Below are 18,918 nucleotides of genomic sequence, written 5' to 3'. Positions count from 1 at the left end.
AATGCCACACACAGGCAAAACAAAAAACCAAAATGCTCATGAAAGAGAGGTCAAGTTGGCTGAATACAAATAAGATAGTTTCTAAACATTAAGAAAAATATCTTGGAAGGCAGGAGATTTTCCACTATTGGGGATGGGGGCATTGCAGTATGCCTAAGTCTTCTCCCAACTCTGAGAACCGATATTTGTCCCAAATATTGAACAGAGAGTCTGTGTGGAGGTTTACTACATCACTGGCTTTGATGTTACAAGTTCTGTGACTATATCTCTGCTTAACCTTTAGGAGTTAGGTCACCTTGGGCAAGTCACTTGGACTCTCTTTGCTTCCTCTAAAAAATGAAAATAATACACTCCATACTGACTTCTGTAATTATTGGCAGGTTTTGCAACCTATAAAATGCCACATAAACTCGTTTCTGTTTCCATGGGATAAGACAAGAAGGCTCCTTAACTAAGCCCTCAAGTTTCTTTTTTCTTCTACCCTTCTACTCTGTTTAGGGTTCTGTCCACACCCAGCTATTCCTGACCCCACCCCTTAGATGCACCTTATCTTACTGCTGCAGTACAGGAAAGACTACTCTGAGCTTACATGCAGTCTTTTCTGCCCCAAGGTAGGGCAAAGGGTCAACAGAGTCAAGAAGCAAAACCTGTAAAAGTCACTGTCTACATTTTTCATCCTGCAACCACCATCTCTAAAAACAAGTCAACCGCTGAAAAAGACTCTGATAAATCAATTTCAGCATTGCTCTGCAGAATATTAAACCCTTCATCAGACACCTTTAACCCACATGAAATAATGTATCCATGCAAGTCACCCCCATTCATCTTATGAAGTTTGCAACAGCATAGTTTGTTTTTGAACTGCGGTCTTTAGAGTTCAGGTCTGGGAGGGGAGACTGAAGTTCCTTTAACTTTTGCTCACAGGTGAACACATAATATCCCTTCTTTCCTCTAACCTGACGCCCCGCCTCCAGCTCCCTTGTATGCTCAGGGGAGAGGCTATTGAGGGCACTGACCATGGAGTCAGACTGCTAGGGCTCAAATACCAAGTCCGTTACTGTGGGAAGGGGCCTTAATTTCTCTGCAAAACAAGGACAATTCCTACTTCAGAGTTGAGGATTAACTAACGCAAATAAAACCCTTGACACGTGATCAGCCGACAATAAGTGGAGCTATCAGTATTATCTTCTCTGCCCTACCATCGACGGAAAGCCGGAGGCAACACCTAAGTTTTAGTCTTGGCGACCCCCCCAGACCAGCAAAACTTTAAGCCCTCAAACTGTCGTTCTGGAAGTTTTAATAGTGGTGAACCTGCTGACTCGCAATCCAGCCAAACCGCGTAGTAGGCTGACTCTTCGGATTGCCTCGTGGATATTTCACGGCACTTGAAGTCCAGCGCGAAGCTGCGGAAAGGATTTAAAACAGGACATCTGGGACTTAACAGCGTAAATATCCGGACCGCACAACACCCGGCAGGACTCAGAACCACACGCCGAAGGGCGTGACCTCAGGAGAACACGCCGGAGGGGCGTGGCTCTGCCCGCGAGGGCGCGCGCTCCGGGGTGGGTGCTTCTCGGCACGCACCAAGGGGCGGATCTACCTCACGCGCTGCGTGGACTCCGGATCCTACAGCTGGCCTCGTCACTTTGCGCATGTGTAACTTTTGGGGGGCGGGCGGGTCGTAGAACGCGGAATTTCTGGGGAAAGGGGGCGAATGGGATGGGGAGAGCCGAGAAATGCCAGCGGGAGGGCGGGACAGAAGGCGGAAGAGTTGAAATCAGCTGACCGGGTCTCGTGACAGCCTGGGCGGTGGCGACGCAGGCGTATTGGAGCACGGTCGCTGAAAGCCTGAGTGAAGATGGCGGCCTCCAGAGTGAGCCTCTGAGAGGCAGAGGGAGGAGGCGGAGGGGGCGGGGAGGCCGCGCCGCCACGGCACCAGGAACCCGCGGCAGCGGAGCTACAGGGCCCCGACCGGGGAAAGGGGAAGTGGTGAGGCGGAGGAGGCTGGGGTGCACCTCATCTCACTCCGGACGCGGAGCCGGCGGCGGGAGGAGCTCGGGCTGGAGCCTCTCCAGCCTTCCGCGAAGGTAAACCGCTCTGGGCACCGGCCTCTGGGGGCTCTTTCTTACCCCCTTCTCACGCCACGGATACTTGAGGGGCCGAGGACAGGAAAAAGAGGGGTGGTGTCTTGGCCTTCAGCTATTAAGGAAAGCAGATTACCCTCCCCCAAGGCTGCTGGTCTGGTTCCTCCCGTCGGATCCCCCGTGTCTAAGTGACAGTCTCCCAGGGTGCTGCCTTGTTCAACCCCACCCCTCTTTTTTGGCTTGTTTTTTCGTTTTCTACCCACCGTGGCCCCCCAGATCCGCTCTTTACAGCCTTACCCCCACACACCCCTGACTCCCCTCTGGACTCCGCCCTCGGGATTCCCTTCCAGCCCTCTAGTCTGAACACACTTTCTGCTGGATGCCGGCAACTCTCGTTTCCGGGGGTCGGCGACCCCCTTTTCCCCCCACGTCCGGTATAGACTTTTGGACTTTCTTTGCTTAGCTTTGTTTCGTTTTGTTAGGAGATGGGGAGCACCCGCGTTTTTTTTTTCTCCAGTCTCTCCTTTTTCCAAAATCAAGTTTATCCTCTAAGGTTTTTCCTTTTCCTGCAGGGAAGCTTATTTTCAGTGGTCTTTTCCTTCACTGCCGTGGTTTTTGCCTTTGAATGTGGCCTTTGGATTAGGTGAAGTAGGACTGAAACGCTCAGTGAACTAGCAGTTGAACGCAAATTTGACTACACTGAAGAAGAGTGCCTTCCCTTAAACTGCGTTGTTGTAGGGTGTTCAGTTAACCACTCTTGTGTTGAGATTGTTTTATCAGTTGATGTCTTGAGATTGTATCCTTTATCAGTTTTTGGGGGGGACAGTAAAAAAATCTCCCCCTAATGTGGCCATGGTTTCCCAAAGTGATCATTTCCCTTCTCTGCTTTCCCTTTTACCCTGCCGTGAATCCCCTAAAAAAGGAGGGTCTCTGCCTGATGTTTTTACGTTCTCTATTAAGGACTTTACACTATATAGGGTTATTTTGAGCCTCTTGGAGTGTAATGTCTTCGGGGGAAAACATTCAGAATATTTCTTCAGGATCTACCCTAGTGATTGTCTCACTGTAGTTTTTTTTTTTTTTAACTTTATAGGGCTGATGGATTTCTAGGTTTGAAAATACTGTCTGCAGAGTTTGAGGAAATTACAGTGTTTAGGTTTTGTAGTATATTATCAGTACTCTGAGTCTATAGGGATATGAAATAGGACTTGCCCTAAAAAATTTTATTTATTTATTTATGTATTTAGAAAACTGCTTGTCAGAAACTCCGTATCTGAAAACGACTTGATTCGTGTTTCTTTGGTTTCTGGAAAGTGCTTTAGTGTTTAAACTGAATGTAGTATATAACCTAAAACCTTGTTAACATTTTAAATGTAACATGAAACAGTATTTAAACAGCTGTATCTCACACTTGGCTTTTGCTATTAATATTACAATGGGACATAAGTCCTGTTTAGAAAATGTTACACTGTATTCCTAGCTTGAAAACAGGAAATAGAACATATTAAGGGAGGAAAAGAGGAGTCAGAGGGTTATTAAGAGATAGGAATGTCAAGAACCTTAAACTTATAGTCCGGTTCATGGAAAATACCAGCATTTCTATTCCACTGGGAGGCAATGGATATTCCTCTTTTTCTAAAGTGGCAGTGGTAAATAGTCTATAAAATATATGAGCACTTTCAGTGCAAAAGTTATGGAATGATGGAAAGCAGGAGTTATTTGTAAGAATTTAACTTTACCCACAAATAAATTGAAGCTGGTTGCTAAGTTGGATGTAACAATGCTGGCTTTATTAAATTTGTAGAAAGGTTGATAGTTGAATCTGGTTCTCAATAGATACTAAATTACAGTTGAAAAGAAAAGGACCTGTTTTAATTTGGCTCAGTTCCTTAACCAGTTCTGTTTACACAGGTGATTTTGAGATTTCCATTGCACTTTTCCCCTGCTTCTCTGATTGAGGTACTTAAAATGAGTAAATTAGATGCAAGACTGTGCAGATAAACTGTAACAAAAATTTGGTTGCTAATAGTTTTAGGCCTAAATGTTGACTGTAATGTCTAGCAGGGGTTAAAGGGGAGGTGTTTTGAAAGAAATCCTTTAAGACAGTGTTTCTCAATTTCATTAAACCTAATAAAGACCCCCTTTTTATTCCAAATAATTTTTAACACCTGCTTTATTGTCCCAAGGTAGTTTTTAAATAATACAGCCACCTCTGGCTTTGGTCCTGGGATAAAAAGAAGCTTTGCTCTCACTGTTGCACCAGAAAAGAATGGGACTAACTTTAAATTCATGACTTTTTTTTTTTTTTTTTTGGAAATCCGTTAAAAAACTGAGGTCACAGAGCAGACTACTAGCCCAGAATTTAAGGAGACAGAGTAGACCTTCATTGGACACAGCTGGGTATTGGCAAGAAGCGTTGAACTAGAAGAGCTGACAAACTGATGAAAGCTGAGTATACCTTTTTCCACGCTTTTTCTCCACAAACTCACTGGGCATTCCTAGAAAAGATTGGAAAGAACCTTGGGGAATGTCTGTTGTTGGTGCTGACTTAGAGGAGGAAAATAGCAGTTTTCAGGAGGGGCACAAAACTCTGATTCTTTCTCTTCTTTTATGGAGCAAAAACCTTAATCTGTGGAGGGAAGGATATCTCTGCTGGCCTTGTTGGTGAGCATTCATTGAGCTGGGGGAAGACCAGAAAAGGGGAAAGAATCTTCTCGGGGAGGGGCACTGAGCTTAAAATTGCTGCCAGCATGAATAAGATCATACCCCTGAGATCCAGAGATGTAGTGTATGCCTAAGACTGAACCTTAATTGAACCACAAACACTATCTCCAACCCCCTACCATCATAAGAAGTTTTGAGTAACAAGTAAATGCAGAGTATTATTAGGTGAGGAACTAGATTATGCAAAGAGTACAGCACAAAGGATCAAATAGACATTGCTTTAGTAAACTGTCCTCACCATGGGCACCAGCTATTCTGCACATTTGAAGCCTGTGGAACACTGAGAATAACCACAGCAACAGCACATCAAACCCAGCCTAACTTCTAAACAGATCACAAACACTGCACTAAAGACCTAGCAAAGACAAGCCCATTTTCAGTTACCAAATTTATTTGCCTCAGTCTCTCTTGTTCTATACATGTTCAGCTTCCAACCAAAAATTATGAGGCATGCTAAATGGACAAATTTTTTTCTCAAGAGAAAGCAATTATCAGAAGTACACTTAGATTAACATAGATGCTATTATCTGATAGGCAGTGTAAAATGACTGTAATGTTAAATGTTGAACAGAAAAGTGGACAGTGTGCAAGATGAGATGGGTGGTTTCACCTGATAGAAACTATAAGAAAGAATCAAAAGAAATACTAGAAGTATTAATACACAGTAAAGAAATGAAGAATGCTTTGGGGCTTATCAGAATTGACATAGCCAAGGAAGGAGTCTGTAAACTTACAGATGATAGAAGAAATTACCCAACTGAACCATGAAGTTAAAAAAACACCCAAGAGCTTGGGTATAGTATCGAACATTTTAATATATAATGACTGAAATCACAGAAGAAGAGAGAACAGAGCAGAAGAAATACTGAAATGTTTGAGGAAATAATAGAAAATTTTCCAAAATTGGGAAGGGGCGCCTGGGTGGCGCAGTCGGTTAAGCGTCTGACTTCAGCCAGGTCACGATCTCGCGGTCCGTGAGTTCGAGCCCCGCGTCAGGCTCTGGGCTGATGGCTCAGAGCCTGGAGCCTGTTTCCGATTCTGTGTCTCCCTCTCTCTCTGCCCATCCCCCGTTCATGCTCTGTCTCTCTCTGTCCCAAAAATAAATAAACGTTGAAAAAAAAAATTAAAAAAAAGAAAATTTTCCAAAATTAATGTCAGACATCAAACCACAGATCTGGAATCTTAGAGAACACCAAGAAAAATACCCATGCCCCCCCAAAACTCAAAATACACCTTGACATCATATTTAAATTGATGTAAACAAAGGAGAAAGAAAATCTTGAAGGTAGACAAAGAGAGACCTGTACAGAGAAACAAAGAGTTAAAGTAGAGAGACCATGCAATCAAAAAGACAATTGAGTGACAACTTTAAAGTACTGGAAGAAAAAAAGCAAAAATATTTTTCAACAATGAAGACAAAATACAGACATCCTGAAACAAAAGCCAAGAGGACTCAAAGTATAATCTTTCCATTTACATTATAGTTGCATTCCTAGAAAATTATACTCATATTAAACTCTGCAAAATGTACTTTGTGATTTATATTTAATACAGAATTAAAATTGGCATTAGTTATAAGTAGGTTTTTATGGATGTGAATGCCCACTTGGATATTTGAAAGTCAACTAAGGGTAGTTCTTCAACCCATAGGACTGTCTTATACATTGAGGGGTATCTAGCTCCATTCACGGAATCATAGTACTGTAGTTCCCCCATCCCCCTTTATTCACTTTTCACAGTTTGAATTACTCAAGGTCAATAGCAGTCCAGAATCAGATGATCCTCCTGATGTCAGAAGGTCAGTAATAGCTAATGCTATGTTACAGTGCCTGTGTCATTCCCCTCATGTAATCTCATCACATAGGTATTTTATCTCAAATCAGGAGGAGGCTGACAGTACAGTAAGATGTTTTGAGGGACCATAGTCCCATAACTTATTGCAGCATGTTGTTATAATTGTTCTGTCTTATTATTAGTTATTGTTGTTAATCTGTTACTGTGCCTAACTTCTAAATTAAACTTTATTATAGGTAAATATGTATGAAGACATAGTCTATATAGGATTGGATACTATGTAGTTTCAGGCATCTACTAGGGGTCTTGGAACACATTTCCTGTGGGTAAGGGGCAGGGGGACTACTGTAGTGTTTCTAATCATAGTGTCTCATGGGGCAGCATCCTGCCCCAACCATTACTGTAAAATTGTAGTCAGTAGTTTTCAATACATTTTTCTGCTTCAGCAGTTTTCACATGCTCAGCACATGCCAATCAGTAACATCTCTTGCAGTATGGAATGATTCCTAATTGTGGATACTCCTTTGAGAGTCAGTGATTTAGGGATATTTTTGTAGTAAGTAACTTAAGCCAGCATGGTTGTGATCATCTTTGCTAACTTAGACACAGTTACATTTGCAAAGTACAGTTAAGTATGGTTCACTAAGATGTTTATCAATAAAGATAAACATAATTTGCTAGTAGCTCTTTTCACATGCTCCTAACTTTATTCAACAGCCTGTATATTTGAGTTTTACTTGTACTTTTATGAACTGCTTATAAAGAAGAGTGATCTCTAAAACAACAAAGTTAATTCATTGGGATTTTATAGTTGAAGCATTATAAGTTGCCCTTAGAAGTGACCACACTGCCTAAGCAGTGTTCACATATTTAGCACATGGTCATTGGTAATATCTCTGTGCAGTTGATGAGTAAAAATGTGATACATATTTTTTAAATTTATTTTGAGAGAGCGAGCATGAGTACTTGTAGGCACCAGCAGGGGAGGGGATAGAGAGAGAAGGGGAGAATCCTAAGCAGGCTTTGCACTGTTAGCACGGAGCCTGATGTGGCGCTCACAGTCATAGACCGTGAGATCATGACCTGAGCTGAAATCCAGAGTCGACTACTTAACGAACTGAGCCACCCATGTACCCCAAAATTTGATATTTTGATGAACAGATCAAAAATAAAATCCCAAAGCAATCTAAAATAATTACTTATATGTTTTGATTTTGTCAAGAATAGTTGCCAGAACACAATGGAAGGATTGATAAGGTTATGAATATAGGAGATTCCCCCTAATATTTCATAAATCCTATATTATAATATTTACATTTTTTTACATGTTTTTCAGACACGTATTCCTTAGTCATCTAGTGCTAGGAGGTTTTTCTCTCCCTCAAACTTCTACTTGAGATGCAGAATGTATTTTGGATGTTTATCAAATCTGAGAGTAGTTAAAGCCATTCCCTCGCCCCCAGCCTTAGATCTGCTGGGTTTAATTTTAAAAGTGGAATTTTCCTTTTTTTTTTTTTTTCTTTTTTTTCTTTTTTTTAGTTCACTGATAGATTTGGGAGTGTTCTGTAAAATGTGTAGAACTATGGGAGAGTTAGGAATAATAGGGAAATTTCAGAAAAAGCTAAAAAAAGGCCTAAATGTTGTTGCTATTTTGTTGGGTGAAAGGGAAATGACAGCAGCCTAAATGTCTTTTTTTTTTTTTTTTTAAAGTTTGTATATTTATTTTGTGAGAGAGGGAGATCACAAGCAGGAATGGGGCAGAGGGAATCCCAAGCAGGCTCTGCACTGTCAGTGCAGAGCCCAATGCAAGGCTCAGTTTCACCAACCAAGAGATCATGACCTGAGCCACCCAGGTGCCCCAACTCCTTGTCTTTTAATAGTGTATTTGCATATTAGGATGCTTACTATTAAACTTCCTCTAAGATGTTTTTGTAATATGCTTAGGTAATTAAACCCCTATTATGCATTTACTGTAGTGATAGAAAAAACAGTAACAAGTTAAACATGGCAGTTGAAAGTCTCTTTTACCCATTAGGGTCTACTTAGTGTAACAGCAAGACTATTAAGTACCTGTTTGTGAGCTGAAGAAGAGCTTATTGAACTAGTATGTTTTGTTCTTGCAAAAGCCAGGTTAGCTTCAAAGATAGAAATTATGTCTAAAAATTTTCAAGAATGTACAAACTAAAAATATGTAAATGATCAGTGACATCGATTTCACAGTATTTGCTGAAGTGGACATGTTTGCAGTTTTTAGGTGAATATTCAGGGCATTTTTAAGTTTTGGAAAGGAGAGTCATAATCATGTGTCTTTCTTGGAAAAAAACTTTTTGTTGCAACAGATAGAGGTCTGTTTTGTGAAAAGTAAGAATTATTCCCTCAGATGAAATCAGCATACATGTGATTAAAATATAGACAGCAATTTTTTTCAATGTTTGATTTATATTGAATAGGAAAGGCCAACAAAATTAACTGCTGTGATATTTATGCTTGCCCTTCCCCTGATTAAGATAATATTAAAAGTGTTCTTTTAGATTTAGTGTTTGCTTTTGAGTTTCCCTTGCCCTTTTATTTCATGAATGTATGTCTGGTTTCTAATTGGAAAGGAATGGGTTTTTTTAAAAATGGGTAGGTGGATCTTAGATTATTTTGGAAGTATTTAAAAGCTCATTTTGATACATCAGTGCAAAGGTTTCAGTGTTGTAACTTTGGGGCAATTATTTGGAGATCTGTTGGTCAGCTGAAATTTGATAATACCACTGGCTTTCTTTGCTAACCACATTTATCTCTGGAGTTAGTGGGTTCTTCAAGTTTAGAAAGCTGAGGTAGGATGTATTCAAACCTTATTTTGTGATCTGTTTAATAAAGATCCCTATACAGTAGGTATTATATAAGTTACATTTACTGCTTTGTTGTTTATTTACAAGGAAATGCTTTTACCTATACTTGTGTTCTATATTAAAACATGAAGCTGAAAATTAAAGATTCAAGTTCATATCTGTTTTCCCCCATACACAGAACATTCTAAGACAATCTAGTTGTAGCTTTTTAATCTGGGTAAAAATTAATGTTCTGTTAACTATATTTTGTGCTTGCTTTGGCAGCACATCTACTAAAATTGGAATGTTAAACATTTTTACCTTTTTTTGAAACTGAACTAGCCACTCATATTTTGAATTCAGTTACAAATAAAACTAGGCCTTTAAGAAGCTAGTATTAAGGGGTTCTCTTTTTGGTTATTACTCAAGATTATTAGCTTTTGCCTTAGCAGTGGTTCTCCTTCCCCCTGCATTTTTAATAGGATATAGCTGTATGAGGAAATATTAACTTGATAAATTAGTTCCTATCATGTGACTGTATACCATATTTTCTGGTGTAGTGTTACAATGTAGCAGAAAAATATTTCTCTTATAGGAGAATTTGGTCAGAAAATAAAGGTAAATGCAGTCCCCCCCCCCAATAAATTTTTCATCTATAGCCAAGTTGAAAGAACTTTACATTACATATTCATATACTCATCTCCCAAGATTTTCACATTAACATTACTGTACTTTATCATATTTCTATCCATCTTATTTTTTAATGCATTTCAAACAAACTCGTGTTTTTAATTCATTACTTGAAAGCAGAGTTAATTCTTCATTTTACAGACTCGAAGTGGAAAAATTAGTATCTTACCAGCTCTCTCCCAAGTTGTAATTGCGTAAAAATTACTCTGTTGGTCATGCAAAATGTGTGCTTTAAAGGCAGATAGCCTTTATTAAAGCCATTTCCTTAATTTATTCACTAGTGTATCAATAAGAATCCCCAACTTAACAATAGTTTGACCTAAAATTTTTCAACTTTATGATGGCGTGAAAGTGGTATACCTTCAGTTGAAATCATACTTTGAATTTTGGTACTTTCTTCAGGCTAGCACTATGTGGTAGCATAGTCTCATGATGCTGGGCAGTGGCAGTGAGCCACAGCTCCCAGTCAGCCACACAGTCACAGGGTGAACAACTGATACGCTTACAACCATTCTGTTCTTCACTTTCAGTATGGTATTCAATAAATTACATTGAGATATTCAACACTTAATATAAAATAGGTTTTGTATTAGATGATTTTGCCCAACTGTAGGCTAATACAAGTGTTCTGAGTACATGTAAGGTAGGCTAGGCTAAGCTATGATGTTCGGTAAGTTAGCTGTATTAAATGCATTTTCAGCAGATTATGGGCTTATCAGGATGTAACTCCATATGAAGTCAAGGCACAACTATTTTTCTGACTATACTCATACATGTCTGGCTAAGTGAAGGCTCTGTTTTTACTTAAGACTTGCACATAACGTTTAATTTTGCTATGTGTGCAAATTCTTTTGCTTCTAGCTTGGCTGTAATCTGTCTGCTTGGGTGCTGTGGTATCCAGGCGGTTTAACCTGCTCTTTGTTCTTAGTATCAATTTGATGTAGGCTCCTGCTCAGTGTAGACTCTCAGAACCTGTGGTTTTGTGTCACAATTGTATCTTCTGAATGATCTTATTTTATTCATAAATGATCTTAAATGGATTGCCAGTTTTTGCTGCCAGTAATAAATTAGAGAATGTTAAGAACATTAAATGTTGTTGGAAAGCATGAAGCAAGGGAACTCATGAATAGGGTGAATCTAGCCAAAATGCCCGTGTTGTCCTGAATTTGACTTTTTAACCCCTGGAAGAACACTTCTCTCAAAATAACAAAATGCAAAGTTGCAAAAAAGCTCTGTTGGTGGTGTAATATTAAGATTTGGAATGAAAACAGGTGAAGCCAACTTGCAAACATTGGAGACGCTTCCAATGTGATTAAGTTACAAAGGAAATGGAAGCTTGTGTTTTCTCATCAAAAAAAGGGTAGGTCTTTAAGAATTTGAAGAGGGACACTATTGCAGGAATGAAGGAGATGAAATTTAAGCAATAATTAGTTTGAACAATATATTCTTGCTAACTTGAGTAGCATCTCAGCAACTGGCAGGGTAGCAAGTGCTGATGATGCAGCTGCTACCAAGATCTCATCTAACAATTTTTTACATGTTCTTAGTTGGATACCTCAATGCTATTTAGAGAATGTGCCTATAAGTGACTGTTACTGCTATTACCTGGTTGATGCTTGAGGGACTTGATATTAGAAATGTTGCAGATTATGGGGGGCTTGGGTGATTCAGTCAGTTAAGCATCTGGCTTTGGCTCAGGTCATGATCTCACCTTTTGTGAGTTTGAGCCTGCATCTGGCTCTCTTCTCAGCACAGAGTCCACTTCTGATCTTCTGTCGCCCTCTCTCTGTCCCTCCCATGCACGCTCTGTCTCTCAAAAGTAAATAAACAAAAATTGTTGCAGATTTTCATGACTATTAATGGGAATTATGGTTGCTTATGAGTTTTTGCCTGTGAGCAATAATTTTAGAACCACTTTTAGAGCTTATTAAAGAATCTAAATATTAATGGAGAAATATGTAAATATTAAATGCAGCATAAATTATTTTTAGGGAGTGAAGTTCTTTTTTCCAAAAGTTTCTTAAATCATAGTTAACTTGTAAGTATCAAACATAAATTTATTTTTTTTAAGTTTTTATTCATTTTGAGTGATGGTGTGGGGAGGGAAGGGGAGGGGTAGAGGAGAGAGGGACAGAGAATCCCAAACAGGCTCTGTAGGGAATCTGATGTGGGACTCGAACCCATGAACCCATGAGATCGTGACCTGAGCTGAAATCAAGAGTTGGTTAAATGTCGGACTTCGGCTTGGGTCACGATTTCGTGGTTTGTGAGTTCGAGCCTCGCAATAGGCTCTCTGCTGTCAGTGTAGAGCCTGCTTTAGATCCTCTTGTCTCCCTCTCTGCCCTTCCCCTACGCGTGTGCGCGCGCTCTCTTTTTTCTCTCTCTCTCTAAAAATAAATATTTAAAAAATAGTTTAAAAATAAAAATATTATGTTGGTTTCATCTAAAATTTCTAACCAGTGAAATTCCAAATACCTAAGTAGGAGGGGGTATTTATAATGTAATAAGTATCATTGACTTGCAAAATGGTAGTATTTTATAGGACTAAAGTTGCAATAAAGAAAAGCTAAATGTTAGGTTATAGTTGACTTAGTAATTTTTAAAAATTTCATCTATCGTGGGGTGTGTGTCTCACTTAAGTGTTGACTTCAGCTCATGTCATGATCTTTTGGTTGGTGGGTTCGAGCCCACCCACCCCCCATCTGTGTCTCCCTCTCTCTCTGCCCCTCCCGTGCTCATACCCTGTCTCTCAAAAATAAATTTTTTTTTTTTTTTAAATTTTTTTTTCAACGTTTATTTATTTTTGGGACAGAGAGAGACAGAGCATGAACGGGGGAGGGGCAGAGAGAGAGGGAGACACAGAATCGGAAACAGGCTCCAGGCTCTGAGCCATCAGCCCAGAGCCCGACTAGGGGCTCAAACTCACGGACCGCAAGATCGTGACCTGGCTGAAGTCGGACGCTTAACCGACTGCGCCACCCAGGCGCCCCAAAAATAAATTTTTAATAAAAGTAAAAAAAAAAAAAAATTTCATCTATCATGATTATCTGGACCTGTCATATATTTTTTTCTTTTTTTAAAAACCCTTTTAGAGGTAAGATAAATTGGAAGAGTAAAATAACAATGGATAATAAAATGACACCCTCATACTCCATCCAGATTAAGAAATATATATTCCTTAAAAAAAAATTTTTTTTTTTTTTTAATTTGAGAACGAGAGCATGTGTGCACATGTGCAAATGGGGGAGGGACAGAAGAAGAGAGAGAATTTTATGCAGGCTCCAGGCTCAGTGCTGAGGCCCACAAAGGGCTCCATCCCATCTCCCTGGGATCATGACTTGAGCCAAAGTCAAGAGTCAGATGCTCAACTGACTGAGCCACCCAGGTGTCCCTGTTGCTGTAGTTAATTTTGAATGGGCGGGTGAATACTAATTGATTAAGACAGTATAACACTGTACTTTTGAAAATAACAATTCCAACTGATATTTGTTGGTAATATACATTAAATAGTACAAGGATTGAAATTAATAGAGAAAAGACTTAGGATCAAGTAATTTAATAACACCTTAAGAGATACAGGACCCTGGAAGCCTGAAAGAGAGAGAATTCTAGAAAGATAAATATTTCATATCTAGTACAGTACAGTACTATTTATTATTTAAAGTACAGTAATAACTATTATGATTGCAGTTAATATTTTTGAGTGCTTATTCTGAGCCAACCATCACATTCTCCCCTTTATTTGAGTTATCTAATTTAGTCTGCACCAAAGCTCTTTGTTAACGATGCTTTTCTCTCCCTTTCATAGATGAACCTTGATTCCCAGAAGTTAGGAAGCTTTTTTCAAAGTTATGCAGCCTGTAAATGGCAGTTATTACTAATATGTCTTTAGCTATAAGTAGTATTTTAAAAATTCACCACCCTTACTTACCTTGGTGATAGATTAAGTATTAAAACTAGTGTGTATACAGGGGTGCCTGGGTGGCTCAGTCGGTTAAACCTTCAGCTTTTTGGCTCAGGTCATGATCTTGCAGTTCGTCGGCTCGAGTCCCCTCTCAGGCTCTGTGCTGGCAGCTCAGAGCCTGGAGCCTGCTTCTGATTCTGTGTCTCCCTTTCTTTCTGCCCCACCCCTGCTCGTGCGTGCACAGTGCACACTCTATCTCTCTCAAAAATAAATATTAAAAAACATTAAAAAAGAAAACTAGTGTGTATATTAATGTAGCTTCTTGTGCTATCCATTAGTTATGTTGATTGTGGTCTGGTATCTGTGCTACAGGGAAGTATTTTTTTTTTTTTTCAACGTTTATTTATTTTTGGGACAGAGAGAGACAGAGCATGAACGGGGGAGGGGCAGAGAGAGAGGGAGACACAGAATCGGAAACAGGCTCCAGGCTCTGAGCCATCAGCCCAGAGCCCGACGCGGGGCTCGAACTCACGGACCGCGAGATCGTGACCTGGCTGAAGTCGGACGCTTAACCGACTGCGCCACCCAGGCGCCCCTAAAAAGTGTTTTTAAAGCTTATCTATAGGCAGAAATTTTTGAAAGTTTATTTTTAGATGGTAGAGTATTTCAGCCTTGGAGCCTTCCTTTTTGTTTTGTCCTGTGTTGCGTATGGTAGTTTGTTTTATTGTTTGAAATTGTGTGAAGATAATAATTGGAACTCGTTCTAAGTTAATCCTGGAATGTGCTGTCAAATGATAAATCTGTAATTACATGGTCAGAATGAATTTATTTTGATTTCCTAAACTTGAGGGAAGGTATTATTATTGAGGTTAAATACATGGAGTGTAGAGTTAAGCAGATTGAGTCCAAAGTCCGGCCTAACTACTTATTTACCAGCTGTGTGACCTTGGGGAAGTGATATAAATTCTCTAACTCAGTTTTCTTGTCAATAAAATGGGGATCATCCTACCTGTACCATGGTAGAGGACAAAATGAGGTAGATAAATGCATAGGGCCTGGCTCACTAAAGCATAAGGAATACGCAGTAAATCCAGGTTTTGCATAATTTCAGGACGTGTTCTAAATCTTTTTATTAGGGTCACCATGCCTCCCCAATTTCAGTATAACCTTTACTGAGGGCTCAGAAAAGCATTATCCTGATTTCCATTATGAGGCTATGCAGACATTAGTAATAAATAGCATTGAATTATTCCATTATTTCTGGGGTTGACTTGGCTACTTAGGTGAGTGTCTCCTCCCTCTCTTACCTCTTAGATATACCTCTGCCTATATATATTTAACATGGCTAAAGCAAGCTTTTTAGAGAAAGAGAGTAATTATCTTTTATAAAGGGCGCTTCATTTTACTAGCCTTTTTTGGTGGTTGTTACTCAGGATTAAAGCAGTTATCACTTATTGCTTCCTAAAATATTAGAGATAATGGTCAGGTGTGCTGATTTTGGCCATAGGAACTTCTGACGTCCAGAGAGATGAGTACTTTTAAAATCTTACATTGTATTTTTCTGTCAGCATAGTTATCTACATCAGTATTTCTTCTGTCAGGTCAGGTGATCAGTAGTTTAAAATTTTCTTAAATTTTATCGTGGTAAGAACACTTAACATGAGATCCGTCCTCATAACAGATTTCTAAGTGTATGGTACTGTATTGTTAACTGTAGGCACCATGCTGTACAGCAGATCTCTAGAATTTAATCATCTCGCATAACTGAAACTTTATACCCATTGATTAGCACCTCCCCATTTCTCTCACACTCCATTTCCTGGTTGTGTCTAAGAATTTGACTAGTTTAGATAACTCATGATACTGCGTGGAGTCATGCAGTATTTGTCCTGCTGTGACTGACTTCACTTAGCATAATGTCCCCCAGAATTCACTCATGTCATATATTGCAGGATTTCCTTCTTTTTCAAGGCTGAATAATATCCCATTGTTTGTGTATGCCACATTTTCTTCATCCATTCACCTGTTGATAGACTTAAGGTTGTTTCCACATCTTGGCTTTTACAAGTAATGCTACAATGAACATGGGAGTGTTGGCTCTTCAAGATGCTAATTTTAATTTCAGTTCTTTTGGATAAATACCTGGAAGTTTGAATCATGGGTCCTTTGGTAGTTCTATTTTTAATTTTTTAGAAACTTCCATACTATTTTTCATACTGCCTACACCATTTTACATTTCCACCAACAGTGTATAAAAGTTCAGTTTCTTTACATCCTTGCTAAAATTGTCTGTGGAGTTTGTTCTGATAATAGCCATTGTAACAGGTGTGAATTGAAATCTCATACTTTTGAGTTGCATTTCTCTGATAGTGACATTGAACATCTTTTCATATACCTGTTGGCCATTTGTATATCTTCCAGTAATTTACTTTTATATTAATATGTTAGGTCTTTTCTCCCTTTTTCCTTTCATCTATCCTAACCTAAGAACTCTCTGGATTGAGTTGACTACTTAGGTATCTCATCACTTTCATCACTATCAAGTTCATATGTCTCCAGAAAGTTGTAGATAAACCTTCTTGATGTAAACTTGTTTTAATTCCTCTCCTAAAAGATCTGTTTGAGTTACATATTCCCCCCAAGTCAGCAATACTTATGAAATCATTCTTAAGGTTTTTTTGTTGCTTGTTTTTTTTTTTCTGGGTCATGCTCTGAGTTTTTTTTTTGGGGGGGGGGGGCTGTCATTTTTTTTTTTTATTAAAAATTTTTATGTTTTTGTTTATTTTTGAGAGAGCACGAGTGGGGGAGGCAGAGAGAGAGAGAGACATACACAGAATCCAAAGCAGGCTCTAGGCTCTAGGCCCCAAGCTGTCAGCACAGGCCCACGTGAGGCTCAAACTCATGAGCCATGAGATTATGACTTCAGCCAAAGTTGGATGCTCAACTTACTGAGCCACCTAGGCACCCCTTTCATTAAAAATTTTTTTAGTGTTTATTTTTGAGAGAGAAAGAAAGAATGAGTGGGGGAGGGGCAGAGAGTGAGGGAGACACAGAATCCGAAGCAGGCTCCAGGCTTCAGGCTCCAAGCTGTCAGCACAGAGCCCCATGCAAGGTTCGAATTCACAAATCATGAGATCTTGACTTGAGCCAAAGTTGGATGCTTAACCAACTGAGCCACCCAGGCATTGGGGGTTATCATTTTAAAGTCTATTATTTTTCTCTCACTTCCATTTTAAATTTAAAGTCCCTTAATGATATCAGTCACCCTTCACTCAAATACATTTTTTTTTGTCACTTTTCCTAAGATAGGTCCTTGGTACAGAGTCTGACATTCAGATATCTTAACTTAGGACTCTAGGAATCCAAACTCCACTCTTTAATATCAGCCATCATCTTTTCTGTCTTCTTTTTTATTTCCTTATTCCAGTCTTCAGTCGTAGTGTATAAGGGAAAGAGAATATCTCTAGACCTGTATTTTTCACTATTTTGGTACTTTATCGGAGATCCTGAGTTTTTTTTCATCAGTATCATTTACTGCAAATGATTTAGAAGGCTGAGGAAATGTTTGCTGGTTTACTAAGTCTTCGTTGGCTGTTTCATCTCAGATACACGATGCAGGAAAAAACCAACAAAACACACCAACTGTCAGGACTATATTTAGCTGTCTCCATACACACTAGTAGGAAGATGTCAGTTGACTGTAATTTCCTCTCTGGTAACAGTAAAGGTTTCCCTAACCTTGCTGTTACTTGTGATTCTCTGATTCCTCAGAGCATGAGTTGATGCTTTTGCAGGTTTGGCAAAACTTTATTTAGGAGTACTTGTTAGAACATCAACTTGAAATGGATATCAGAGTTTCCCACGGGGTTGCTGTATGTCATTCATTCACTCAAATACTTAATGAGAACCTGTTTTGTGTCAGGCACTCTTACAGGCTCTGAGGTTTTTATATATATATATATACATATATATATATATATATATATATACACACACACACACACATATGTATATATATATACACACACATATATACATACATATATACACACACATATGTGTATGTGTGTATATGTGTGTAATGAGCTTAACACACAAAAACGCTTCTGTCTGGATATGGTAGCAGGATTAAATAATAAATTTAATAAGTTGCATATTAGACTATTAAAGTTGCCATAGAGGAAAAATGAACAGGAATCAGAAGGATTTAAAGTGTGAAATGAGGAGAATGATTATAATTTATAACAGGATGGTTAGGGTAGGCTTTATTATAGAATTGACATCTGGGGCACCTGGGTGGCTCAGTCAGTTGAGCATCCAACTCTTGATTTCAATTCCGGTCATGATCCTCATGGTCATGAGATAGAGCCCTGTGCTGGGTGTGGAGCTTACTTGAGATTTTTCTCTCTGTCTCTCCCTTCCTCTCCTTCTGCCCCTGCCCTGCTTGCATGCAGGTGTGCACACCCTCTCTCTCTTAAAAAAAAAAAAAAAAAAAAAAAAGCAAAACAAAACTGACATTAGCACACAGATTGGAAGGAGGTGTGAGCCATACAGGTATCTAGAGGCAGAGTGTCCTGCATAGAATGTAGAGGACCTTGCCAGTTTGCTAATACAAAAGCAAGTAGTAGGAGTGAAGAAAGCAGTTTCAAAATAGAGGTGTCTTTTAAAATGTTTTTGCCCTGCAGGTATATGTACACAAGAGAAATAACTGTTCACACAAATGTTCATAGCAGCATGATTCATAATAGTCAAAAAGTAGAAACAACACAACTGTCCATCAACTGATGAATAAACAAAATGTGGTATATCTCTACAATAGGAGACTAATCCATGCCAGAATGTGGATGAACTTTGAAAATGTCATGCTAGATGAAAGAAGGCAGTCACAGAGACTGCATTTTGTATG

General features: G+C 39.1%; 1 protein-coding gene across 2 annotated transcripts in view; it reads left to right on the top strand.

Annotated features, from left to right (window-relative positions):
• Positions 1–1,924: 1,924 nt before the first annotated feature.
• Positions 1,925–18,918, top strand: part of DNAJC13 (DnaJ heat shock protein family (Hsp40) member C13) — a 125,935-nt gene continuing 108,941 nt past the window's right edge. The window contains exon 1 of one of the 2 annotated variants that reach the window (XM_023260560.2): positions 1,925–2,087. The gene's annotated coding sequence lies outside the window, so the exon portion shown is untranslated. The remainder of the gene's footprint in view (positions 2,088–18,918) is intronic. The other variant, XM_023260561.2, reaches the window with a different exon arrangement.

Source organism: Felis catus, chromosome C2 (genome assembly GCF_018350175.1).
Source record: "Felis catus isolate Fca126 chromosome C2, F.catus_Fca126_mat1.0, whole genome shotgun sequence".
Classification (NCBI taxonomy): Eukaryota; Metazoa; Chordata; class Mammalia; order Carnivora; family Felidae; genus Felis; species Felis catus.
This window is presented reverse-complemented; position numbering and strand designations above follow the sequence as displayed.